The sequence below is a fragment of the Danio rerio genome, chromosome 22 (genome assembly GCF_049306965.1).
Source record: "Danio rerio strain Tuebingen ecotype United States chromosome 22, GRCz12tu, whole genome shotgun sequence".
Lineage (NCBI taxonomy): Eukaryota > Metazoa > Chordata > Actinopteri > Cypriniformes > Danionidae > Danio > Danio rerio.
In genome coordinates this window covers 33,200,001-33,227,500 of record NC_133197.1, presented here as the reverse complement: position 1 = coordinate 33,227,500, position 27,500 = coordinate 33,200,001, and the positions used below count along the sequence as shown (strand labels likewise).

Below are 27,500 nucleotides of genomic sequence, written 5' to 3'. Positions count from 1 at the left end.
GGATGGATAAGTTGGCGGTTTATTCTGCTGTGGCAACCCTGGATTAATAAATCAGTTGACGAAGCCACAGCCATATCAATCTGCAGCCCAAGACCGGTTTTTCACTGAAGCTAAGCAGGACTGAGCCTGGTCAGTACCTGGATAGGAGACTGCAATCAGAAAACTAGGTTGCTGTTGGAAGTGGTGTTAGTGAGGCCAGCAGGGGGCGATCAACCTGTGGTCTGTATGGGTCCTCATGCCCCAGTATAATGAAGAGGACACTATGCTCTCACTTAGCAACTGAGGTGCTGACTCTCTATGGTTATTAAAAATCCCATGGCACTCATCCAAGTGGATGTTGAACACAAGTTGTGGTGAGGAGACCCCCCCCCTCAACCCCCCTCTCTGTGGTTATTAAAAATCCCATGTATGCTGAACATTAGTGGTGGTGAGGAGAGACTTCAAACTATGTATGAATGAATTAATATATGAATGAACGATACATGAATGGATGACGAATTAATATATGAATGGATTAATAATTTTTGATTGAAAGAATAAATTAATAATTTATGAATGAATAAATAAATAAATCAATGATATATGAATGAATGATAAATTAAATAATTGATTAATTAATAATGAATGAATGAATAAACAAATTAATTATATATAAATTAATTAATTAATTATATATTAATGAATGAATGATTTATGAATGAATGATACATACATAAATAATGAACTGAATGAACAAATGAATGAATGAATGAATGAATGAATGAATGAATGAATGAACGAACAAACAAACAAACGAATGAACGAACAATATATGAATTAATAAATGGTACATGAATGAATGAATTAATAGATGAATTTATTAATGAGCAAACAAACTAATTGATTATATATTAATTAATTAATTAATAATATATTAATAAATAAATAATTTATGAATGAATGATATGTGATTGATTGAATGAATGAATGAATCAATGAATCAATGAAATTAATGATTTATTAATGAGCAAAAAACAAATGAATTATATATTAATTAATTAATTCATAATATATGAATGAATGGATAATTTATGAATGAAGATGAATAAACATTAATAAATGAATGAATTAATTAATACTATATGAGTGAATGATAAATGAAAAAAATATTAATTAATAATATGTGAATGAACGAATGAATTATATATGAATAAATGATATATGAATTAATCAATAATTTATTAATGAAAAAATGATATATGAATGAATGAATGAATGAATGAATGAATGAATGAATGAAATAATTATAGAGTTGAAAATAGAGTAAATGTGCAAAAATGCAAATGCAGTGCAGTGGAATGAAAACAAAGTCTTTTTTTATTCAACTTCCAAGTCAAGCCCTGAGGCATGTATAGTGCAAGATGCTGCAAAAGATGCAACAGCAATGTTCAGTTATGTTCATCTAACACATGTTGACAATAAAGAAAATGTAAAAGCAGCACTGTAAAAGTATCTTGAGAAAAAAAGCATTCTGTACAGTATGTGCGACCGTATACAAAGTTAACGCCCAAAATCCTACAAATACAGGACTGTAAATGTAAACAAATAAAACACTTATGCTACTTACTAAATATTTTAAATGTTAAAGGCCACACAACACCATTTCAGACAGGAGGTAATTCAAAAAGAGGTAATTCTGCACTTTATATTATAGGTAAATATATATATAAATATTTTTTAAATATATATATTTTTGGAAAAAAAAAAAAAAAAAAAAAAAAAATATATATATATATATATATATATATATATATATATATATATATATATATATATATATATATATATATATATATATATATATATTTATTTATTTTACTTTGGATGCATGTAAACCTATATTAGAAGATCTCCAAAACAAAATATAACTTTTCACAGTTCAGTTTTAAATACTCCCGCTGACTTCTCAGCATAATATTTTTAATGTGACTACTATTTACAATGCATCACTTTAAAGTTTCCATTGCAACACGTCAGTTTTATCACTTGACACACCACAGCCCTGATGATTTATGTTTATGTATCGTTTATTTTTCCTCTTTTCTACAAATATTGACAAAAATCATTATTATATTGTAAAATATCTGATATTCCGATCCTCAAATTAACAAATAAACATGTATTTTGTTATTAAAGCACCTTAATAATGTTATTGGATTTATGATAGATGATGTTAGTCTCCTTTGCATTTGAGAGATCAGAGCTGCTGGATAAACAACATGTTAATTCGTCAACTTCTCCCAAAAAACATGTTCTAGTAGCCTAAAAAGTGTGATCTAATGTGTATCTGATGTGAAAAAAGCATATAGCCCATTCATGTTAAAAAAATTGCCATCTCCATTGACACACACATAACACATATAAACAACATGTTAACAGTAATGATAATAAATATTATGCTAGTACTTAATACTCAAAATATATTTAAATGTCTAAAATCTAAAATAAATCTTATTTGTTGGAAATCACTCATATGTGATTTTTCTTGCTCAGCACCAGCCAAAGGGTTAAAACACCACAGTCGGGGCACTTAAATATATAAAGCACTATAAAACCAAGACAGGGACAGTTCTGATCAATTCAGTGACTGAAAACAACCTATAAAAAAGAGAGAGTGGACATTATTTCTCTCTACACATTAACAGCAGGTCTCCCCCAGGACTTATGCCAGACAGAAAGCAACAGTGACACCAAGCAGATTCCAGCAAGAAACTATTCAAAGCCTCCGTCTACTTCACTCAATTCCCCCAGCGACTCTGAATCAGCTTTTTGCCCCCTTCGACACCAGCGACTAAAAACCCTCTTTCACTTAAATTCTTCCAGTCTCAGAGTTCAGAAAAGATTCAAACCGAACAAAAACAACATGCACTGTGAAAATTGCTGTAAATTTTACAATATTACTGGCAATGTTGGTTTCCAGAAATTCAATAAAATATATAAGTGCACTGTAAACTAACAATTACATTTGTGAGGTAAAAATCAAAATGGCTGCCGAAGTCCTAGGCTGCATCCGAAAATTACATACTTCAATACCATATATGCTAATAACAGTATGCGAGCCGAGTAGTATGTCCGAATTCAAAGAAAATGAAAAACAGTATGCAAGAAGTACCTGGATGGCCTACTACTTCCGGCGAGATTCTGAACTGTGTATCTGATAGATTCTACGCTATCCTATGATGCCCCACGAGAGAATTCATGAATAGGAGTGAAGCGACGAAAATCACGCAGATCAATAATGTGATGATGACAAAATAGCGGATGTAGTACGTCCGAGTTCAATTTATACTACTGACATTTATACTGTATGGGACAGGGGTTTTCAAAGTGTGAGGCGCGCCTCCCCTGGGGGGCGCCAGAGCATGTCAGGGCAGGCGCGGGAAAAAATATGATATAATAAAAATTTAATTATTAAGTTTAATTATTATATGTATTTTTTATTATATTTAAATGTTTTAATTAAACGAAGCAAAAAAAAAAATAATGCTTCAAATATAAGAAAACCTTTTTTTACCCAGAAGGCCATAGCTGTGAATTTGCTTCTGTTTGGCAAGCCCGCCAATACAGGTATATGCCTGCTAATACAATGGATCGGTTTCTGAGACCCCCCCCCCCGTTATACTAAAATACTTGTTATTACTCTGTAAATAATTGCACTTTCATGCAAATGATGATAAAAGTGAGTTAACAGTCTGACATCTGTCTGTGTCTTTATATATACTGTATATATATATATACAGTTGAAGTCAGAATTATTAGCCCACTTTTGATTTTTATATCTTTTTTAAATATTTCCCAAATGATGTTTAACAGAGCAATGACATTTTTACAGTATGTCTGATAATATTTTTTCTTCTGGAGAAAGTCTTATTTGTTTTATTTCGGCTAGAATAAAAGTAGTTATTAATTTTTTTTTAAAACATTTTTGGGACAAAATTATTAGCCCCTTTAAGCTAATTCTTTTTTGGATAGTCTACAGAACAAACCATCATCATACAATAATTTGACTAATTACCTTAACCTGCCTAGTGCACCTTATTACCCTAGTTAAGCCTTTAAATGTCACTTTAAGCTGTATAGAAGTGTCTTGAAAAATTTCAAGTAAAATATTATTTACTGTCATCATGACAAAGACAAAATAAATCTGTTATTAGAAATAAGTTTTTAAAACTATTATGCTTAGAAATGTGCTGAAACAATCTTCCCTCCATTAAACAGAAATTGGGGAAAAAAATAAACAGGGGCGCTAATAATACAGGGGGCTAATAATTCTGACTTCAACTGTATATATATATATATATATATACATCCAACTGTATATATATATATATATATATATATATATATATATATATATATATATATATATATATATATATATATATACATATGTGTGTGTGTGTGCGTGCGTGTTTGGGAGGAGGGGGGCGCCAGTGGATATGTTGTGTCAAAAGGGAGGCCCACTGTCTTAGACTTTGAAAAACCCTGGTATAGGACATACTTTTCTAATGGCTGAGTAGTACATTTAAATTCAAATGCAGTACCTACTAAGGCAGAGGTCACCAAACTTGTTCCTGGAGGGCCGGTGTCCTGTAGATTTTATCTCCAACCCTAATCAAACACACCTGAACAAGCTAATCGAGGTCTTACTTGGTATACTTGAAACATCCATGCAGGTTTGTTGAGGCAAGTTGGAGCTAAACCCTGCAGGGACACCAGCCCTCCAGGACCAGAATTTGGTGACCCCTGTACTAAGGAGTAGGCTGTTTCAGATGCAGCGCATACTTTCATACTATATAATATGCTGAAAACAGTATGCGAGCCGAGTAGTATGTCCGAAAACAGTGTTCGAGAAGTACCCGGATAACCTACTACCTTCGACAAGATTCTGAAGTGCACATCCGATGGACACTATGCTATCCCATGATGCCCCACAAGAGAAATTATAAATGGGAGTGAAGCAACGCAACTGACATTAATAGGTCACGTTATGATGACAAAACGGAGGATGTAGTACGTCCGAGTTTAATTCATACTACTGACATTGATACTGTATAGACTGTACTTTTCTAACTGCTGAGTACTACGTTTAAATTTAAATGCAGTACCCACCGAGTAGTAGGTTTCGGACTCAGCGCATACTTCCATACTATATAAAAAGCTAAAAACAGTATGTGCACCAAGTAGAATGTCCGAAAACAGTATGCAAGAAGTACAAGGATGACCTACTACTTCTGGCAAGATTCTGAAGTGCGCATGTCCCTGCTGAAAAAAACAGCTTAAACCAGCCTAGGCTGGTTTTAGCTGGTCGACCAGGCTGGTTTTAGAGGGGTTTTGGCCATTTCCAGGCTGGTTTCCAGCCATTTCCAGCCTGGTCTTACCTGGTCAGGCATGTTCTCCATGTTTTTACGTGGGTTTCCTCCGGGTGCTACAGTTTCTCCCACAGTCTAAAGACATGCGCTATAAGTAAATTGAATAAACTAAAATTGGCTTCAATATATTTTTGTGGATGAGTGTGTATGGATGTTTCCTAGTACTGGGTTGCAGCTGGATGGGCATATGCTGCGTGAAACCTATGCTGAATAAGTTGGCGGTTTATTAAGCTATGGTGACCCCTGATGAATAAAGGGACAAAGCTGAAGGAAAATAAATAAATGAACAAATGAACGAATAAATAAACAAATAAAAACTGACTAGCATTTCTAATCCATAACGTGAAAATAAATAAGTGGAAATGCTATAGTAACTCACAAAACGGCGGATGTAGTACGTCCGAGTTCATTTCATACTACTGACATTGATACTGTATAGACTGTACTTTTCTAACTGCTGAGTACTACGTTTCAATTCAAATGCAGTACCCACCGAGTAGTAGGTTTCGGACTCAGCGCATACTTCCATACTATATAGAAAGCTAAAAACAGTATGTACACCAAGTAGAATGTCCGAAAACAGTATGCGAGAAGTACAAGGATGACCTACTACTTCTGGCAAGATTCTGAAGTGCGCATGTCCCTGCTGAAAAAACAGCTTAAACCAGCCTAGGCTGGTTGGCTGGTTTTAGCTGGTCGACCAGGCTGGTTTTAGAGGGGTTTTGGCCACTTCCAGGCTGGTTTCCAGCCATTTCCAGCCTGGTCTTAGCTGGTCAGGCATGTTCTCCATGTTTTTACGTGGGTTTCCTCCGGGTGCTACAGTTTCTCCCTCAGTCTAACGATATGCGCTATAAGTGAATTGAATAAACTAAAATTGGCTGTAATGTATGTTTGTGGATGAGTGTGATTGGATGTTTCCTAGTACTGGGTTGCAGCTGGATGGGCATACGCTGTGTAAAACCTATTTTGAATAAGTTGGTGGTTTATTAAGCTATGGTGACCCCTGAAGAATAAAGGGACTAAGCTGAAGGAAAATAAATAAATGAACAAATGAACGAATAAATAATCAAATGAAAACTGACTAGCATTTCTAATCCATAAGGTGAAAATAAATAAGTGGAAATGCTATAGTAACTCACAAAACGGCGGATGTAGTACGTCCGAGTTCAATTCATACTACTGACATTGATACTGTATAGACTGTACTTTTCTAACTGCTGAGTACTACGTTTAAATTCAAATGCAGTACCCACCGAGTAGTAGGTTTCGGACTCAGCGCATACTTCCTTACTATATAGAAAGCTAAAAACAGTATGTGCACCAAGTAGAATGTCCGAAAACAGTATGCGAGAAGTACAAGGATGACCTACTACTTCTGGCAAGATTCTGAAGTGCACATGTCCCTGCTGAAAAAAACAGCTTAAACCAGCCTTGGCTGGTTGGCTGGTTTTAGCTGGTCGACCAGGCTGGTTTTAGAGGGGTTTTGGCCACTTCCAGGCTGGTTTCCAGCCATTTCCAGCCTGGTCTTAGCTGGTCAGGCATGTTCTCCATGTTTTTACGTGGGTTTCCTCCGGGTGCTACAGTTTCTCCCACAGTCTAACGATATGCGCTATAAGTGAATTGAATAAACTAAAATTGGCTGTAATGTATGTTTGTGGATGAGTGTGATTGGATGTTTCCTAGTACTGGGTTGCAGCTGGATGGGCATACGCTGTGTGAAACCTATGCTGAATAAGTTGGTGGTTTATTAAGCTATGGTGGCCCCTGAAGAATAAAGGGACTAAGCTGAAGGAAAATAAATAAATGAACAAATGAACGAATAAATAATTAAATGAAAACTGACTAGCATTTCTAATCCATAAGGTGAAAATAAATAAGTGGAAATGCTATAGTAACTCACAAAACGGCGGATGTAGTACGTCCGAGTTTAATTCATACTACTGACATTGATACTGTATAGACTGTACTTTTCTAACTGCTGAGTACTACGTTTAAATTCAAATGCAGTACCCACCGAGTAGTAGGTTTCGGACTCAGCGCATACTTCCATACTATATAGAAAGCTAAAAACAGTATGTGCACCAAGTAGAATGTCCGAAAACAGTATGCGAGAAGTACAAGGATGACCTACTACTTCTGGCAAGATTCTGAAGTGCGCATGTCCCTGCTGAAAAAAACAGCTTAAACCAGCCTTGGCTGGTTGGCTGGTTTTAGCTGGTTCACCAGGCTGGTTTTAGAGGGGTTTTGGCCATTTCCAGCCTGGTCTTAGCTGGTCAGGCATGTTCTCCATGTTTTTACCTGGGTTTCCTCCGGGTGCTACAGTTTCTCCCACAGTCTAACAATATGCTCTATAAGTGAATTGAATAAACTAAAATTGGCTGTAATGTATGTTTGTGGATGAGTGTGTATGGATGATTCCTAGTACTGGGTTGCAGCTGAATGGGCATACGCTGTGTGAAACCTATGCTGAATAAGTTGGTGGCTCATTAAGCTATGGTGACCCCTGATGAATAAAGGGACTAAGATGAAGGAAAATAAAAAAAATGAACGAATAAATAAACAAATAAAAACTGACTAGCATTTCTATTCCATAACGTGAAAATAAATAAGTGGAAATGCTTTAGTAACTCATAGCAAATGGCTACAACAGTGTTCTTGAAACATACTATGGTAAAGTGATTCATACTTTATAATATATTGTTTACAATTCTTTGCTAATGAATGCAACAGAATACTGTAGCATTAATTATAGTGAACTGATCAATTGTAACACATACTGTAGTATACTTCAAGTTTTTACTAGGGTAAACTGTGGTGAACTGCAATATAGAATTACTACAACAGATTAAATAACTACTTTACTACAGTATGGATCAAAAACACTATAGTTTTTACAAAAAATGACTATAGTACTTATTTGAATGCGAGTTGTTTGGAGTAAAGGTCTATGAACTTCACAATTACTTTAAAAACATTTTTATTTAAAGTTATCAGAATGTGACTCATATTATCTGTCTATATGCAAATAATGTGTTCTGAAATGGTGGCTTAAACTTTAATACCAAATCAAAATTGCACCGTGCTCAAACGCACACCACATTGAACATTCAGAGCCGATCAGAATGTGAATGTTTCGGTTCTCAGCTTATGTTCCAGCCGCAGGTTGGTAAACGTCTAAATATTTCAGGTTACTTCTGTCATAAAGTCACAATCACATTCCCATGATGCCTCAAGAGTACACTAAAATGATTTGAAAAAAAGGACACATCAATCTTTTAGCATCCCAATGAAATCATAATGGAGGGTGCATACAGTACAGACCAAGCGTGCTACTGTACGCTAGAAGTATGCTAAGCTAGTCTGGAATCTGTTATAAAATACTGAAAAGTTGAACTTTGCTTGACAAAGCTTAACACTGGAATTACTAGAATCCTATAACTAAAGCAATTCTGATAAGACTGTACTGAATTAAATTAGTCACATCATATTTACAAAAAAATTTTATAAAAGATATATACATTAGATGTCGCCTGGCCTATTGTTGTCTATTGGATGGAATGCGTCAATAGCGCCGCCATCTTGCTACAGGGTAGCGCTCCTTTGAAATGAATGCGGGACCAAGGTACAGTGGAGGACTGTGGCCATCCAAAGCCAGAGATATACACATATACACATATATCTATGATCGGAAGTTTTCCTGGATTTTAGTATGCAATTTTTTTTTTCTAATTACGAAAATTAGAATTTTACATTACTTTTCTACATTGATGGATCAGTGACCGCACGGGCATTCCTGACAAAAAGTTTGTGTTTGTGTGTACAGAAATGTACTATTCACCCTCCCTGTTGAATTTGATCTAATCATGTCCTGAAACACACCTCCTCTCCTGCTTTCGCTTCTCATACTGACGGAGAAAGCGATCCGTTTGTGAATGAATCCCCCGAACAACTCTTTCACTAACGTTAGCCAACAATTATACAAGTTTCTGGCAGCGCATCATCTCGTTGTCATATTTCTATTGCATTGTTTGCTGATTTTATTCAACAAAACTAGCATAAGCCGAGTGTTTAATGCTAGTTGGAGCTGCTTTGCCTTACGGTGAATGCAGTAAGTGATTGTTATCATCAATAGCGTTACCTGATTAGCACAAAAGTTCAGAACATACAAAAACAGAAAAAAACTTAATATTACCTATGAAATGTTCTGCCTTTGTGCTTTGTTTTCTTTGTTTGCTCGTTACTACACTCGTAGACAGCGCTAAAGTCCCACATCTTCACGTAATAACACTATCTTGACTAGTGCGGTTGAATGGCATTTGTCCTGGGAGCACTGTACCAATGTGGCGGCGCTATTGACGCATGCTCAGGGTCCCTATGCGATATCTAGTGTATACATCTAGGGTGGCTCACTGCATACGTGTGTGAACTTGGGACATGAAGCAAAGTTGACCATGACGATGAGGTTCAAAACTGGTCAAGAACGGTTCCAAAAACCAGATAAAACAAAACAGCTTTTCTTTTTCTAGATCGCTTTTGAAAACACAATCAGTTGGGTTTAGGGAAGGGCATGGGTGGGTCAGTCGGTCAGTCAGTCAGCCAACAGCAAGATGGCCTGCTTGGCTGAAGTGTATATTGCACTCTCTGGTGGATTTACACGAGAAGAGGAAGCAAACAGAAATTTGAGATCCTCAAAAAGCATACACAGTGGCCTACACAGTGGATTTGCAAAAACAAAAACTGCAAGCAGACGTACCGCCAGTTATGTATTTGGCTGTCCCCAGAATTTATGGACAATTAAGCTAGGAATACTCTTTTGTGTTTTGTAATTTTGATAAAAGAACATTGTTTTAATGAAATACACATTTGGGAAGAGTTTTGGGTCATATTTTAACAAAACAAAAATAAGAAAAACTTAAAAAAGGGTAAAAATGGCTGCCGTAGTTCTAATCTTAAGCTAGAATGACATGCTAACAGTATGCTGAGCTAATAGTATAAATGGTTTGTTTGAATTGGTACACTTGATACATTTAAATAAACAATTTAACATTGTTGTCCGCTTGATGCAGGCTAGATGCCAGATATAAGCCATATGCTAAGACAATAATGGTATTGTTTAAAATAAATTGCAATTTAAAAAACAAGATATCAATGTTTGAGTGTTGTATTTAGAGCATTACTGCCATCTTTACTGTTGATTAGCATTTGTTATTTACAAAATAAAAAAAAAATGAAAAAATGAAAATAACCTTGGTTTAGCATTTTAAATAAAACAATACTATAGTAATTTATAGTAAAAAATAAATTGTTTTTAAACCATACAATAGTAAAGTAATTTATACTCTGTATATTGTAGTATGGCATCACAGCCTGATCTCACAAGAAAACGTAAGTATTTTACGTTTTGCCAGTTTAGTGGCTAATTTGTACGAATTCGTACGAGTTCAGTCGTACGAAATGGTACGATTTTAAAAAGGAGTCGTGGCACCTGACCCCACCCCTAACCCCAACCGTCATTGGGGGATAAGCAAATCGTACTAAATTGTACGAATTAGATCGTACGAATTCATACGAATTAGCCACTAAATGAAAAAGTTACGAATTGCCGTGAGATTGTGTTGGGCATCACTGTGGTGCAGTGAAGAGCACAATTGCCTCACAGCAAGGTCACTGGTTCGACCCCAGCTGGGTCAGTTGGCATTTATGTGTGGAGTTTGCACTTTCTCCCTGTGTTCGCGTAGATTTTCTCTGGGTGCTTTGGTTTCACCCCCCCAAAAGTCCAAAAACATGTGGGGTAGGTGAATTGGTAAGCAGCTGGTAGGGCATATGCTGCGTAAAACATATGTTGCATAAGTTGGCGGTTCATTCCGCTGTGGCAACCCTAAATTAATAAAGGGATTAAGTCGAAAAGAAAATTAATTAATGAATATTATAGTATACAAAACCCTTTGTTAATGAATGCTACTGCATACTGTACTATTAACTACAGTGAAATGATGAACCGTACTATACTTTAGTTTTTACTACAGTAAACTCTGGTGTATTGTAATACAATAATACAGAAAACTTACTTTAGTTTTGGGCAATTTGTTTATATAAAATTTTCTGTTACCATAGCAACTCTAGATTTTCTACTAGTTATTTACTATGTATGATTCAAAAACGCTTTGGTATTAACTATTACAATAGTACAGAAAATATATTTAATAGGAAATTGGAATTTAAATGAATAAAAGCACCGACAAACATCATCAGAGCATCATTAAATTCCTCTCGCATCCTGGTCATCAATTATTACGCCCAAATTCTAGTCTAAAATAATCTCTGTTACACAACACTCCTGAAATGCAACATTATGTCTGAGCAGCGGAGAGATTTTATTTAGATTTATAGGTGGTGCGCCCAATCCGGTTTTCAGATCTAATGCCTCGATGGAAGCGTTTGATGTGGCTGAGGATTATTCATCAGATGGTCCTCCATCCATCAAAGAATAGAGGGGAAAACATAGCGGATATAGAGAAATGGGGCAAGATAAAACCAGAGGTGGGCGATTATAACGTCGCACAACAGGTTATATAAAGCTCATAAAAGTGTCAAGATTTTTAATAAGCTCTCGTTATGGAGAGCAGGAGTTGAATTGCTGCATGATGTAGTACAGTATTCAATAGCTTTTAATTAGTTGTGTTATATATTTCATAACTTTGCGTATATTTGTTTGTCTTTTGTTTTGCTGCCATGAGGTAGAGACTTTTAAATCCACATCTTTTGATAACGGCTTCTATTTAAGGCTGTTTGATGATGTGAAAGATAATTAAATGCCAATTAATACAGTCAAAATCGATTAGCGGATTCCCTTTGAAGTGCTTGGATGGATCAATTCAGGGCCCTACAGAGAACTTGGCAAATAACATCAACCATTCTGTTGCTTTGAAAATGATGACATTACAATGGGCTTTTTGATATACTGTCATGATATATTTCCATCATTCTACAGTTTTCATTTCATTTATATACATTAGAATGTTTCATTCTATATTTAAAAAAATAAATAAATAAAAAGATTTTATTAATTTTAAAGGCCAAATATCTCACAGTTCAATTTTTAAGCAGTTTTAATTTTTCACAATATGCAGTTTTACATTTCCAACCCAGGCTCATTGTGGAAACGTAGCCCCGCGGACGTTTCTGCGGACCGTGAGATACGTCCCGGGAGGTACGTATTCGAGCGTTTTTTGTTTTCGCGGATCCGCAAGAGGCTGCTGTGCTCTCGGGCGCCTCTCAGGAGCGCACGCTGTTCGCGCTCGCGCTGTTCTCGCGCGAAAAGCCGCCGGATCAGCCGACCCGGCCACCCTCCTCTTCCTCCTCCTCCTCCTCCTTCCCTTAACCCAAGCGACGGTTTGCAAAAGCCGTCCAGAAAAAAAAAAAAAAGCAAAAACCCTCGTCTTCGATTTCGACCGTGTTTTCGGATCCCGCCACGTTCTCGTCCTTATTTTTCGGATTCTGTTTTTCATCTTACCTGATTTCTGGAACCGCTGTTCTCCGGACTCAATCCCAGTCGTCGTCCCCATGGCCGGCTCCTCCTCCGCCTCCGAGGCCTCTGCTCCGCCGACGTAATGCTGTGAGCTAAGCGGACAAACTGGTTGCATCGGGAAAGCCCTCCACTCGGAGGCGAGCCGTCGGCCAAAGAGGAGGAGCGGAGTGGCACCACACCGCCCCGCAGCGTTCGCTCGAAAAAAACTAAACCGAGTAAATCGCGGTCTCCAGAAATGTCCGCAGGGCTACGTTTCCAGGGGTCCGTTCTTCGTACGTGGATTACTCAGTTAGCTGGATTTGGATATTGATGATTTGACACGATCCAGGATCGTTTCGTTCTTCAAAGCTGATCCGAGAGTTGTTGTCATAGCAACAGTTCTGCTAGGTCAAACCTGATCGGGAGCAGGTTCAATTCATATAAACAGGATTAGATCGGCTCAGTTCAAGCAAAGACAATACAGAAAGTATGTTCCGAATTCTGATATTTTCTTACAGTAGTAGTTATATACACCTGGGAAAATGGTACATATTTTTTAACTATATATATATATACAGTTATAGTTATTAATGAAATAAATAAAGTTATACATTGTCACCGACTCGGTCCCAGTCATTCCCCTCGCTGGCCAGCAGAGGCCACCATCTCCGGACTTTTAACATTACGTCATCCTTTCACTCTGATTCCAGCACACCTGATCTCCATTCCGTTAATGACCCACGTACCCTTTATAAGCAGCTCACACACACACACACCTTTGCGAAGTCTTGTTTAGCCCCGGCCAGCATTACTGAGTGTTCTATCCAGCCTGATCTCCCGTTTACTACTTCAGCCCGTTTCCTGACTCTGCTCTGCCTTCTGCCTGCCCACGACCTAAAGCCTGTTACACGGACTCTGATACTCGCTGCCTGCCCTCAACCCAAGCCTGTTACACGGACTCTGAATCACGCTGCCTGCCTCTGACCCATGCCTGGTAATCACTCTGTGTCTGTCAATCGCCAGCCCATATTCATTGCTGTGTATGTTGTATGTTCGCACAGTCGTGCGTGTTGTATGTTGAGTAAAGTGTGACTTAATAAATACTGCAAATGGATCCCTCTGTCTCAGTCTCCCCGTTACATACATATAAATAAAACGTATGCAATCTGCCCCCTCAAAGTGAAAGTACAAAGACTGCCACCTGGTGCTGCAAGGAGAAAACTTATTGATATGAACTTTTTAGACACTTTAGTACAATTTGTGTATAATAGAAATGCACAATATGTGACTTTTTTTTTTTTAAGCAATAATACAATTATGCAGTCATAAACATGTTTTGACAGTTAATACACCAGTGATTTGATGCTTCACAAAAGTTGCATGCACCTTTACCAATATCAAAATGCTTTTGTAAACAACCAGTTATTCTTTACGCAGATTAAAAAAAACAGCTACTATAATAAAGAAAATATTTTCTAAATGTAGAACTAAATACACTGATTTGCATTGAAATACATGATGAATACTCTTGACACATGAAAGTGTAAAGCCTGCAGCTCACAACAAATGTGAAAAGTTACTGCGTGTCATATTTAACAAACCGGTTTACTGCTAATTTGATGTAATTTTGCTCACATGGATAATTGAATATTAATCAGATGATGTCATTACGCTGCTGTGCCGTCAGCCAATCGTTGCATTGCTGATCATGATTTCGAGGATCGATTGATCTGTCCTTCACAACACACGGAGCGATCTCAGATCAGTTTATCCAGACATTCTAATCTGATTCGCAAACTTGTTTGAAGAACCAAATTAGCCAAAGATCAGTTATCAAGATTAAAAGATCCAGGATCTGCCAAATCATCTTAGATCATTTAAGCGAGGTACGAGAAACGGATACCAGAATGAGCTTGGGTTGTACATTTCTTACAATTATAACTGTTTTCTAACAATTCTGAGTTTGTATTTTGCATTTATCTTTTTTAGCTTTTTTTCTTTCATTTCGATTTCAACTTCAGTTTGAGTCTGATGAACTTAAGGGACTTGTGTATTTAAGGCAAGCATAAGTCATACAGTACACTACTGGTCAGTAGGGCTGCACAGTACTGAAAAAAAATGACATTGCAATATATATATATATATATATATATATATATATATATATATATATATATATATATATATAGGCTATATGAAACATATTTCACCAGATGAATTAAATAAGTTTTATTTTTGTGTGTGTGTGTGTGTGTGTGTGTGTGTGTGTGTGTGTGTGTGTGTGTGTGTGTGTGTGTGTGTGTGAAGAATTCACCACTTTAGAATGCTTGTGGTGATTTTATGGTGAAGTGCATGTGCATACATTATTAAAATTCAATTTAAACTAGATTTTTAGGTGAGGGAAGCATACAAATGAGAGAAAAAAAAAGTTTTGTATTTGTCAAATAAGTCTAAATGACAAATAATTTTTAAAAATCCAATGTAAATCTAATATTTTCACTACGAAAATGTAATTTAATTAGTCTTTGTTAAAGCAAAATAGTTTATTTTGAATCACTTGATGTACTGTACTTAACAGAAAAAACAAAACAAATGCAATTAGTAAACGTTAAATCCACAATAGTTTAACTTTGCAATTAATCTACAAGCTCCTGGTCAACAATTAGCCATACTTGACATCGCACATCCAGCGATGTGACTATTGTGGATGTGCATTTTGCGATATCGATGCTGAAATAAAACCCAAACATTGTTCAGTAACTACTGTTGTTTCACATTTACATCAGTATGCAGTATTTCTTTTACTGAATGACAATTCATGAACATTACAGTATTTTATTATATTTCATCACATCTTTTATGCTTTTAATCTATATAAAATTACTTTGGAAATTTTGTTTGATGCAAACACCAAAATGGGACGATCCAAAATGTGGTTACGATCACCATGCGACAAGCTAACCCAGCAAATATTAGTGCTTAAAAAATTACCTCAAAATTTAAGACAATAAGAAGAATAACTGCAAAAAGGTCAACGTTTTGAGAAAAAAGAACCACCCCGTTCACCAGGCTGGCTACAGGCTTGGCACTCGGTCAAAATTTGACTTTTGATTCTAAAAAAAAAAAAAAAGGTTTTAAAAATATTCTTAATACTGAGCATTTTCTTGAAGTGTGGCCAAATAATTTAATTGGATCTTTAACCCAGAAAGAAAGGCAACAAAGCATCATTTCAGTCAGTGTTTTTGAGCTACTCTACTCTTAAGATATTAGCCGAGCAGCTAATTCAGCTCTCCTGCACTTTAATAACTTCACAAATTTGTGAACCAAAAAAAAAATCCCCATTAGAAAACCCGCATGTTACTACCTGCACTTGAAATGCAAATGAAGCCGCAAAAGCAGTTTCTTTCATTTTTCCCCCCATGTTTCCCTCTTATTCCATGAAATTAAAGCTGTTGTTGGATCTCTCGCCTCTCTGCCGATAACATACAACAACCTGACACAATGAGGGCAGACGGCACCGCTTTCAACATTTCTCCAAGCCAGCTCGCCGTCAAAAACCTTCTGGTGTAATCTGGACTGCATGAGTGCGAAGCTCAAATAAGAATTAGGCAACAACTGAACTTTGTATTTCTTAACGGTTGTAGCTAAAAGGGTCTTAGCATCTTTGCTATTTGGGAAAAATTAGCTCCACAATGAATTGTGCTGCGCATGTTTGTATTTGTAACTTTTTAATTTAGAGGCTAATTCATATTAATTCATACAATCTCATTTGTACAATTTAGTACGATTTGCTTGTCCCACAATGATGGTTGAGTTTAAGGGTGATCTCGGGTGCCTCTTGTCCTTTTAAAAATCATAAATTTTAATAGGACTGAACTCGAATTTGTATGAATTAGCCACTAAACTGACAAAGCGTAAAACAGTTACATTCGTGCCACGATCACCATCTAAACTCCATAGATCGCTGGAACACACGCAAAATAGCTTACTGGACTACATCTCCATACATGCACTCCGCTCACAAACACATGTTCCTTATCCTGACTGATTGCACACACACCACCGGAGAATTGTCAAGGATGAATTACACACACTATATAAGCAGCAAACACACTCTCTCAAGTTGCCAAGTCTTGTTTACTATAAGTGATGTTACAACGCATTTTCTTTGTCTTGTTTTTTTTCCATGTTTTGATCCCCACCTAGTTAATCTATTTATCCCTGTCTGCTGCCAGCCTTCCGACCTCTTGCCTGTTACTTGGACCACGTTGCTGGATTTACTACCAGTGTTGACCATTGCTTGCCTGACCTCCTCAATAAACCTGCATGTGGATTCGAACTCAGATGTCACATCAGTCTGGTTTAACTTATCTCTAACTTGTCTCAGAAGTTGTTTAATTTATCTTCAATTGATCTAAGTTCAATTTACCTCATCAAAAATACTTAGTTTACCTCAACTTTAACTTTATCGAGTTTAACACATCCCTGACTTGTCTGTTGTGTTTAGCTCCTCAATTACCTAAGTTAGAGACAAGTAAATTTAACATAAGATAATAAGATAATAAGTCCATCCCAGCAAATCCATCCCAGCAAGGATCAACGTTTATCCTTTTTCTCATTACTGTATTAAAATGATTATTGGAATTAGTATTTTATCTTTGAAATTCTTTTGACTATTTAATGAAGTTAAAACATTACTTAATTTTAATAGTTTCTGGATGCAGCCTTCATGATGCAAACTGAGATTGTATCAATGAGCTATGCAATGTCAGACACAATCCACACAATGCAGTGAGTGACATCACTGTGACAGGTAGGGTTAGGGGTGGAGTTAGGTTTGCACATTTAAAAGCATTGTATGCAGCTGAGATTGCACTGCACCAGGTCTGCATCCAGACCCCTCTCCCTAATTTAGCAATGTTTAGTTGTCTTTGTCCTTATAAAAACTCTATTGTCAAGAGCTACCAAACCAGCTCATTGGTCATGGAGACCTCTTGAGTGGAACTGCAGGGCCTGATGACTGGAAACAACTCTTCCATTTGGTATTTGTTGTGTTAATTATGTCTAAAGTGATATTGCTATTTTTAATTAAGTTTAAAACGTTTTCCTTTTTGTGCAAGATTTTTTTTTTTTTTGATTGAATCTCTCACTCCAGCTCTTCTTCCTCTGGCAGAATGGTCATTTTTGGGTTAAAACTGTTGGTTTAAAGTTATTAATTCTTTTTTAGCATTGCAGTCTTTTCATACATCTCACATTTGCTTCCTAAAATTCTTGGAGTTCATAAAAAGCTTCTCACATTAATGCGTCTCTTCCAGCATGCAAGCAAGATCCCAATACAATTTTAATTAATCTCCTGCGGAACAGGGCAAAAATTAATTAGTACAGAATTGCTATATATAACAGATGTTAATTACATGATTTAACTCTGTAGCCAAAAGGAATAAGCTGAATTATTATCAGTTAATGATGCGTGAACCGATTGTGCATTGTTCAGATAACTGACTCAAACTCTCACCTTCAATTTCAGAAACAAAATGAAATATCATGACATGTATTTTCCTTATAATGTGAGTTGATTTTTGTTATTTTATCTTCTTTTTTTTTTTACTCATAAGAGTTTACTACTACAGCAGGTATTTTTGGTCTCTCGAGTGCTAAGTTCACTTCAGGTGTGACACGACGGAGTGGCATTTTCACACTTGTTCAGTTCGTTTCCCGGCTGTATTCATTATGTCAAAAATAGAGTTTGGCATCACACCTGAAGTACTTTTGGTTCCTGCTGGAAACTCTGACTACAAGCGAAACTATAACAGAACAATTTAAAATACACATTACACTATACAAAAAGGACTGTTTCAACAAATTTGAGCAAAATAGGGACAAACCCAACAGTTAGGTTAAAAAGCTAATTAAATATATAATCCAACTACTGTATTTGTTCATATTTTATCTAAATTTGGGTTTACTCATACTCAAAGTATGAGTAAAAAATAGCCCTTTCAAAAGTACTCAAGAGTTGTGAGTATTACGCTTTAAAAAGCTAATCACCAATGACAAATCAAATGTTGAAGATATTTGGTTAATTTTAGGTTGTGTTGAAAGGTGACCAAAATCCAACATCGATCCAACATCTTTAACCAATTTTTAAAACAAAACCTCTCCTGACCTTTTTTATTGAACGTGTATGTAATTGATTAGATATTCCAACTGTATTAAGGGGCCTTTTATGCTCTTATTTTATTAGATGTAAAATAAGTTTCTGATGTCCCTAGAGTGTGTGTGTGTCAAGTTTCAGCTCAAAGTAGCCCACAAAAAAAAAAAAAAAAAAAGCTACAAACATCTATGTGCTCATGTGCATGATAAAACTATGTGCATCATAAAACACCACAATTATAATGCCTCTTAATCGCTGACATTATCTACGGCCAGTATGGTACAGAAACTTTAATAGCAGACGGCTGCTTCTCACTAAGGGCTGTCTGTGGTTGTTACCACACAATAGACCCCCTTTAATAATGATTGTTGGCTTAATGTAGGTTTATTTGTTATACAATTATATGGCAACAAGAGAATCTTTCGTAAGGACTCGTATTAAATGGAATAAAATAAGATTGTAAACAAAAACATTTTTTTATTTAAGATGCACTGAAAAAATGTCAGGTGACATCAGGTGACCGTAATTCAATGTCTAGCCAATGTCTAAGGACGTTATTTTGATCACCAATAACAACTTTAAATGATGTTGATATTTGGTTGATTTTAGGTTGTGTTGGAAAGTGACCAAAATCCAACTTCGATCCAACATCTTTAACCAGCATCATATTGACATCAGATGCTGACATTTAATCGTTAAGCATGACAACCAAAATCCAATGTCTGATAGATGTCATAGTGGTAACGTCCGCACAACATCAAGCTGTATCGTCAGTAGATGTAAATATAGTAGTTAGGTTTGCGCATTAAAAAGCATTGGATGCTGCTCAGATTTCACTGCACCAGGTCTGCATCCAGACCCCTCTCCCTAATTTAGGAATGTTTAGTTGTCTTTGTCCTTATAAAAACTCTATTGTCAGGAGCTACCAAACCAGCTCATTGGTCATGGAGACCTCTTGAGTGGAACTGCAGGGCCTGATGACTGGAAACAACTCTTCCATTTGGTATATGTTGTGTTAATTATGTCTAAAGTGATATTGCTATTTTTAATTCTGTTTAAAACATTTTCCTTTTTGTGCAAGATTTTTTTTTTGATTGAATCTCTCACTCCAGCTCTTCTTCATCTGACAGAATGGTCATTTTTGGGTTAAAACTGTTGGTTTCAAGTTATTTATGACACAATACGCATTCTTTTTTTAGCATGATGCTGACATTTAATCGTTAAGCATGACAACCAAAATCCAATGTCTGATAGATGTCATAGTGGTAACGTCCACACAGCATCAAGCTGTAACGTCAGTAGATGTAAATATTTGGTTGATTTTAGGTTGGATGTTGAACATTGACGTCAAACCGATTTTCAGGTACATAAGGGCATCCACTGTGTAAAACATGCTGGATAAGTTGATGGTTCATTCCGCTGTGGTGACCCTGAGTAAATAAAGGGTCTAACCTGAAGGAAAATTAATGAATGAATGATCAGCAACTGTAATAAAATCGGAAGAACATTCAGCAGTGTATCTGAAACCTTAGCTAAACTTTGTGTTTTAAAGGTCTTAATCTCACTTTCAGGATGTTCACTGCTTCCAGACATTTGCGATTCCTTTTGGAGTGTTTGGTCATGACCACATGGGGCGAGCGAAAGAGCTAAAGACTCATGAAATCTGCCTTTTCAAGCTTCATATCAGAGAAAGTAAAGTCTGGGAGATGAAGCCTGCTGAGATGCCACATGAGAGATGAGCACTTGAACCACATTCACACACTATGTTTTTTTAGTAAAACAACACTAGTGCATATGGGCTTTATGTTTGCTTACACATGAACATTCCAAAAAATAATACAAATATTACTAAACTTAGTAATAAACGCATAGAGTAACTAAAATAGGTAATAGACTCATAAATTAAAACCAAAAGAGACAACAAAACATGGAATATATATATATATATATACATATATATATATATATATATATATATATATATATATATATATATATATATATATATATATATATATATATATATATATATATATATTAGGTATGTAACGGTATCAGAATTTCACTGCTCGGTAATACCTCGGTATGAATGTCACGGTACGGTATTTATTGAATCATTTACAGGAAAAAACAAAACTTATGAAAATACTCCAAAAAAGTGCCAAAAGTGTCAATGACATACAAATTAGCCATCTATCTGTAAGCTTTGAAACAGGAACTTCAATTTTAATAACAAAAAAATATTAAACCATGTAAAAAAATTAAGTTTCAATTTAGTATTGTTGAAAACTCATCACATTCAACATTTAATCACTCACTCACTTAGATAGAGATGGGTTTAAAGGAAAATTATCATATAAATATAATCTGGTAAAAGCTGGTATCTCTGGGTATTTACAATGTCCCCTGCAACAGAAAAAACCCTCTCATTTGGGACTGAGGTTTCTGGGACAAGAGAGATATGACTTGGCCCAGGTTGACAGCAGTGGGTAACGTTGTGCATTGTCTTTCCCCCACTTGAGAGGACAAACCATGAGTGAGATAGAGGTCTCATGTCTGCATCAATCTGAACAGTGTGCTGACAACACCGCTATTCAGTACGCGCGCGACAACACAGCTGATAAGAACTCGCGCGACAACACCGCTATTCAGTACGCGCGCGACAACACAGCTGATAAGAACTCGCGCGACAACACCGCTATTCAGTACGCGCGCAGCGACAACACCCGCTTTAGAGTTTTCCAGCTCTTTTTCATCCCCGCTTCTAGCAGCACACTCCATTTCCGCATTACTGGATCTGTAGCGACAACAGACCGCAAGGGATGATGGTCAAGCATGGGCTGATGGGAATTGTAGTTTTCGCTATCTCCCGTTCGCTTCATTCGCCTGAGCAAATTTTCTCAGAAGACCTATAGTTTTACCGAGTCATACGACTACAGTAATATCGAAAAAAATTAATATTGCGGTATGACGGTATTTACAATACCGTTACATCCCTAATATATATGCAACGCATTGGCGCAGTAGGTAATGCTGTCAACTAACAGCAAGAAGGTCACTAGGTCGCTGGTTCGATCCTCGGCTCAGTTGCCGTTTCTGTGTGGAGTTTGCATGTTCTCCCTACATTTACGTGGGTTTCCTCCGGGTGCTCCGGTTTCCCCCTCAGTCCAAAGACATGCAGTACAGGTGAATTGCGTAGGCTAAATTGTCCGGAGTGTGTGAATGTGTGTGTGTAAGTTTCTCAGAGATGTGTTGTGTCTGGAAGGGCATCCGCTGTAGGGCAAATATGTGCTGGATAAGTTGATGGTTCATTCCGTTGTGGTGACCCCAGATTAATAAAGGGACTAAGCCGACAAGAAAATGAATGAATGAATTTTAATATTATGATTCAGTTCATGAAATATGTGAATTAGATAAAAATGTAAATATTTTATATGTATGCCATGTAATTAGAAAAGTGGCAATTTTATTTTTTAAATAGGGGAAACAAAAAATTGTATTTCAACATATAAAGTGGCTTTTACTACAGTAAACAGTAAAATAAAAAAAATAAAAAACATTTCAAAATGGAAAAAAAAGGGAAAAAAAAGAAGTTGCACAATGTGCCAAAACTAAAAACAGTTGACAAAAAATTGGGTCAGTGTAGTCCTAGTCAATGAAATAAAATAAATAAAAATAATAAATAATAAAATAATTGTTTTATTAATTTATAATAAAACAATTTTAAAATGGGCAAAGAAAAAACATAATAAACAAAACCGACAAAACAAACAAAAGACAAAACAAAATGATGATGTGCAGAAAACATGGTCAGTGAAATTAAATAAAGGAAAGAAAGCAAAGTCAAAATAAATAATAATCTGGGGCAAATGTGCTCAGTAAAAGTACAACATAAACAAAACAAAAATTAAGAAAACAAAGCAAGCAATACACAAAGCAATAATATAGGGGGCAAAAAGTCAAAAGTCAACAAAAGAGAAAGCAAACAAAATACAAATGACAAGAAACGGGCTGAAACAAGAGGGTTGGATAAACAAAACATGGAAAAAATTACAAAATAAAAATAAAAAACAAGGATTTGGAAAAAAATGTGTCTAATTAAAAACAACTAAAGACAACTAATTGAAGAAAACAATATTAAATTAAATTACTTTATAATAAATAACAAAAATATGGCTTTAGTCTTAAAACTAGCAACAGATCAATCAAAATTATATTGTGTGGCAAATGTGTGTAGAGTAAAAACAAAAACAATAAAAGAGAAGCAAATAGAAATACTGTAGAAAACAGACAAACTGAAAAAGACCAAACAAAAGGAAATTAGGGGTTGGGGGTGGTGGGGGTGTAATTTCAATTGAGCCAAAATCAGTTAAACTGCCGTTTCCTCGTTTTTTAAATTTAGTTTAAAATAAAAAATCGAATGAATGCAACGTACATGGACCCAGGACAAAGTGCTTAGTCAAAAAAAAAAAAACAACAACAAAAAAACAAACAGATTCAGAACAATAAAAAACAACAACACAGAAATCAATTTTACTCACAAGCGATTGATGATTGATGAAGAAGTGATGGTCTTTGGAGAAAAAACATTACACAACTCAGCAGAGAAGTATCATAAACACACTGCGAGCCTTTTAAAAAATCATGTAAAAGTTATCGACATCTGAAAACCTCAAAGCATTGCACTCATTGCATAAAAAAAACAACAAAGAGCATAACAACTCATCAATCCAGGTCACTCAATTCTAATCACGCCAAGAGCGATATAATGAAGAAACTTAGCACATATCAGAACTTTAAGTCTCAAAGTCTTACAGGATTACACAAATCAATATCTCAAATTTCACGTAAAACAAGCAAATTTAGCCCTTTTCAGAAATACAAGTGCTTTTAAATGCCTGTAGCTTTCAGGATCAAAGAAAGAGCTTTAACGTTAGCAACCCTGCTGTTTAAAACCTCCACCAAAGAGCAAGGCACGATTGCTAATTTATTCCTTAATGAAATAATCCTCACAAATAGGACAAAGCACATATCAGGTTAATTCGCAGTACAGGTTGCGAGGCAATTATTTACATGGTTTGTTTTTTTCTTTTGATGGGATTAAAACTAATGTTGTGTACAAACGGTTGCTTTTTATGTTATTACATGCTAGCAGAGACTTCACAAAACCTACTTTGTGCACTTCAACATTGTATACTACAGGGCTGTTGAAAGCTAGACTCTGATTGGCTAATGAATACTAATAAGGAGCAAAATTCACTTTTACAAAATTCAATTTGTAAATTTGTAAACACAATTTGTGAATTCAAAAAATCATTCATCTTTTCGCCAAATGAGTTGAATTTGCATATTTGTGAATCTTTTTTTTTTTTTTTACAAACTGGTTTGTGTATTTTTGATTCCTGTTTTAAGTTTACACATTGGATTTGTGTATTTTTTAATCATTTTTTTAATTCAAAAATTCGATTTGTGTATTTTTAAATCACGTTTTGAATTTACAAGTTGGATTTGTGTATTTTTCAATCATGTTTTGAATTTACAAACTAGATTTGTGTATTTTTGGATCTTTTTTTATTTACAAATTGGATTTGCAAATTATTTAATTGTGTTTTGAATTTATAAATTATATTTGTGTATCTTTTAAACAGGTTTTGAATTTATGAATTATATTTGTGTATTTTTTAATCAGGGTTTGAGTTTATGAATTGGATTTGTGTATTTTTTAATCTTGTTTTGAGTTTTTGATTTGGATTTTTAAATCTTTTTTTCTTACTAATTGGATTTGTGTATTTTGAGTCATGTTTTAAATTTATGAATTGGATTTGTGTATTTTTTAATCATGTTTTAAAGTTACAAATTAGATTTTTGTTTTTTGAAACATGTTTAGAGTTTACGAATTGAATTCAGTGGCGGATTTAGGCATTTAAATAGCAAATGTATTAGCGCTCAAATGTGCACCCATAGGCGTTCTGGTCTAAAAAAGCAGGCGTGTTTTGGCGCGTTGCTATTTTGAGAAACTGTAAATAGTCTGATCTTAAGACCAGAACAAAGTCGGCCTATTGTCTGGCTCAAAAGTGCGCCTGGCTTACACACTACACACAAGATGTAGAGCAATATGCAAATATCTTTACATATGAACAATATATAATTTCTTAAGGATATATATATATATATATATATATATATATATATATATATATATATATATATATATATATATATATATATATATTATTTATTATATCCATATTTATATTTGTTTTATTAAAAACAAGCTTATTTGTCCACCTGTCAAATTTTAGACCATATGGGGCATGGCAGGTGTATTTGGAAATAACTCAGTATTTTGACCACACTTGGTTATTATTGTTCATTTATTAGTTTGCTAGAAATTAGAACTGAATTTAGAAATAGTTTTAAAACAAATCTTTGCGCTTAACAAACGAAATTAATTATTTATAGGCTAATTGAAGTCTGTGCGTAAAGGTTTCCCTATCCACGAGAGCAAAAGTGAAAGTGAACTTACTTTACATCAAAATGCGCTTATGGCATGACGCAGCTGGCGCTTAAAGGGAATGGGAGATGAGGCTCTAATTGGCTTATTCTCAAAACACACCTATAACTCATTAAGAAAATAAACTCAACCCTTTTAGACCATGCGCCACGGCGCAAAGCGGATTTTCCCGTCCTTAAATTAGCAAAAATGCGCTCTGACACGCCCTGAAAGCGTTTGCGCCCTGCGTTTTGCGCTCTGCGCATGGACCGTCAAAATAGAGCCCTTAATCACATTAATTCTCAGCCATGAGTCGGGTCTAAGACAACACATAATAATGACATAACACATATATTTTTTTTGTATTCCATAGAATTGTCATTAATAATCATGCAAAAGATTTCTTAATTGATCTTAGCATATCACTCCAGTTGGGTCTTTATTGTTTTCCAGTTTCATTTAGGGTTGATTTGTTATTTATTTAGAATAATAATTGTATAATAATAATAATAATTGTATGGTTGTGGTTGTAAATGGGTAGTTCTTCCAGGGTGCCATTTAAACTAAAACCGCCACTGGTTGAATTTGTGTATTTTTGAATCGTGTTTTGAATATACGAATTGCATTTATCTATTTTTTCAATCTTGTTATGAGTTTACCACTTGGATTTTTTTCATCGTTTTTTTGAATCTACAAATTGGAATTGTGTATTTTGAATCTTCTTTTGAATGTATTAATTGGATTTGTGTATTTTTGAATCATGTTTTGTGTTTACGAATTGGATTCAGTGGCGGATTTAGGAATGGGCAATATGGGCAATCACCCAAGATGGCATCTTGCCGGGGAGCAGCACAGGGAAACGGAGACTCTTTTCCCGGTGTGTTTTTTTACGCACGCCAATAAAATACGCGCCACTTATGCACTGTGTTTTGGACGTCGTCAAACCTAAAACTATATGATTAGGAACTTATTTTGACTAAGCATGGCTATGAAGCAGAAAGTAGGGATAATGAGTCAGGGAGGTATAGACTTAATCACATTAATTCTCGGCCATGAGTCGGGTCTAAGACAACACATAATAATTACATAACACATTAATATATATTGTATTCTATAGAATTGTCATTAATATTGATGCAAAATAATTCTTCAGTGATCTCAGTTGTATCTTTACATTGTTTTCCAGTTATGATTTGTTATTTATTTAATATAATAATTGTAAAATACTACTACTACTACTACTACTACTAATATAATAATAATACTAATAGTAATAATAATAATAATTTTATGGTTGTGGTAGTATATGGGGTGGTTCGTCCAGGTTGCCATTTAAACTAGAACCGCCACTGATTGGATTTGTGTATTTTTGAATCAGGTTTTGAATTTATAAATCGGATTTGTGTATTTTTGAATCAAGCTGTATTTTGTAAATGTGAATTGTGTTGTGGATGTATACATTTTATTTTGTAAATGTATTATTTTTGAGACTGATCTGGCTCCATACTCTAATATAAAAAAGCAAAAATTGTAAAGCTAAAGTTTCAGGCAGATTTTGAGCATGTTACTTTTAAGTTATTTCACAGCTAAAACAGTCAAAAATCACATAAAAAATGACAACAATAAGTTTAAAATAAGGACAAAAATCTGACAACATTTCTGAGAAACAACCTCTGCAAATTGTCTTTAGTTGTGGGAACCATAAGAATTATAATAGATCTCCAGTCTGTTGAATTATTAGAAAATTATTCATATATATATATCCTCAATATTTTCATTCTTTTTTATATGTGAAGATATTTGCGTATTGCGAATAATGTCAAAACGACTCTTGCGCCGAGCTGAAAATAGCAAACAACACTTGCGTCGCGGCTTGCGCCACATTACACCGGGTGTATGTTAGGGCTCAATTAGTTTGGGCTGTAACTAAATTTT

General features: G+C 35.2%; 1 protein-coding gene across 7 annotated transcripts in view; it reads right to left on the bottom strand.

The window, feature by feature from the left end:
• Positions 1 to 27,500, bottom strand: part of grip2b (glutamate receptor interacting protein 2b) — a 388,262-nt gene that overhangs the window by 134,487 nt on the left and 226,275 nt on the right. The window lies entirely within an intron of this gene.